General features: G+C 43.3%; 1 long non-coding RNA gene across 1 annotated transcript; it reads right to left on the bottom strand.

Moving 5' to 3' along the window:
• Window positions 1-373: 373 nt before the first annotated feature.
• Window positions 374-1,244, bottom strand: LOC117252260 (uncharacterized). The gene is made up of 3 exons (XR_004501307.1): window positions 1,118-1,244; window positions 721-771; window positions 374-627 (listed from the first exon to the last, which is right to left on the bottom strand). It is a non-coding gene; the product is annotated as an uncharacterized LOC117252260 (long non-coding RNA).
• Window positions 1,245-1,714: the final 470 nt, after the last annotated feature.

Here is a 1,714-nt window from a genome sequence, read left to right on the forward strand (position 1 = left end):
GATATATTGCTGGATAGACTGAATTTTCCCAGTCATGTCAACTTTGATTGATGGGAAGCACATCGTCATCTTGGCTCCATAGTGCGACTACAAAGGCAACTCTACCATCATGCCCCTGACAGTTGCAGATACATACTATGGCTTAAGTCACTGATGTTGGTACATTCTCTTACACTTTGCGACATTTAAATGAAGCTCTAGCAAAAGTTCAGTTGGTCCGGCTATACTTTTGCATGCTTAGGCCTGTCATTTATTTCTTATGCCACCTGCCCTTCACTCCTCCTACTCATACTCACTCATAAATTCTTGCTGTCACTATCTGGGGCTGTAAATTGACATATCAGCTGATCGAATTTAACCAATAGCACAGCAACACACTTTTATTGTCTATCATCTTGCTGTTGTCTTTTTAAATACAATTCTCTTTCTTCCTTTGGTACATTAATGCTGCAGTTGTGTGCACCTTCCAAGTCCCCATCAGCGCCTATTCATCAGCTTCATTAGCTTCATCAGCCTCTGCAGAGTCATCCGTCGTCAGCACCACCAGTGTCTGGGCTCCATGGGGGGGATTTATCTGGCTGCTGCTCGGGACAGACGCCCTGTGATTGCAAAATCTGCCTGTGAAGTCTGAACACCAAAGTCTGTCTGTCAGATCGTAATCATCACATATCATCTGTACACCTGTAATCTCTAATAAACACTAATCTTCATTTCACTCACCTGTCTGTCCTGACTGAAATGTGTGTGTGATGTAAGCAGCAATCTCCAGGGCTGAAAAATTAAGCCAGTGTAAGTATAAAAAACTGCAGTTCCTTGAATTGCCACTTGAGGCAATCCCCTCAGACCGTCATGTTACAATGTCCAACATTTTAAGTGCCTGGTACAAAAACAGTTTTGGCCTCTATAGATAATTTCCACATTCATGACAACTGCACAGGAGGTGAATTTTAATATATAACCCCTCAATGGATATCATCCAGATATAGTCACTGCAGTTCATAAAATGCCAGACTCGAGATTTCAAAACTAAAGTCCACAAACCAGTGGGTGATGTCACAGTGGCTATGTCCATTATTTTTACAAAGTCTGCGGTGTGGTGCCCATGTGTCGTCCTCACCTATCACCAGAGAACAGCCCTGGAGCCTCTCGGGTTGGAGTAGGTCCTGACAGGTGGTAAACTGATGACTGGCACCAGGCAGGAGCTGGAGGTGAGAGAAAAGCTGAGCAGGTGCCTCCCATCATCATCAGCAGCAGCAGCAGTCCCTCAGCAGCACATAGCAGAATGACACATCCAAGACAGTTGCTCCGATCCAACCTAACCTCTTTCGTCCAAGTTTATTGTACAAGATCATTTTTCATATTCTTTCATATCACATTGCCTCTATTTGTTTTATTTTATAGGACTAGATAAACCACTCAGGCATATGGGAACGATGATTAATTAACCTCTTATCGCTGCCTCTCTCATCCCTCTTTACTCTGAGCTCTTGGCTCTTTAGGCCCAGAAGGAGTGCAGGAGCGCACACAAAGCCAAGATCCAAAGAAGCTGTTGCAAGATAACGGACCATAACCATGTCTCATCTACTATACAGTACCTCCACGATATCACACACTCATGGTTTTCATGCTTAGCCTAAAACACACTACGTTCGTATGGATCTTTCAGACATATAAAACTTACTGTGATCACAGTGTCTTAACAAGTTAACATTCT

The sequence above is a fragment of the Epinephelus lanceolatus genome, chromosome 9 (assembly GCF_041903045.1).
Source record: "Epinephelus lanceolatus isolate andai-2023 chromosome 9, ASM4190304v1, whole genome shotgun sequence".
Classification (NCBI taxonomy): Eukaryota; Metazoa; Chordata; class Actinopteri; order Perciformes; family Serranidae; genus Epinephelus; species Epinephelus lanceolatus.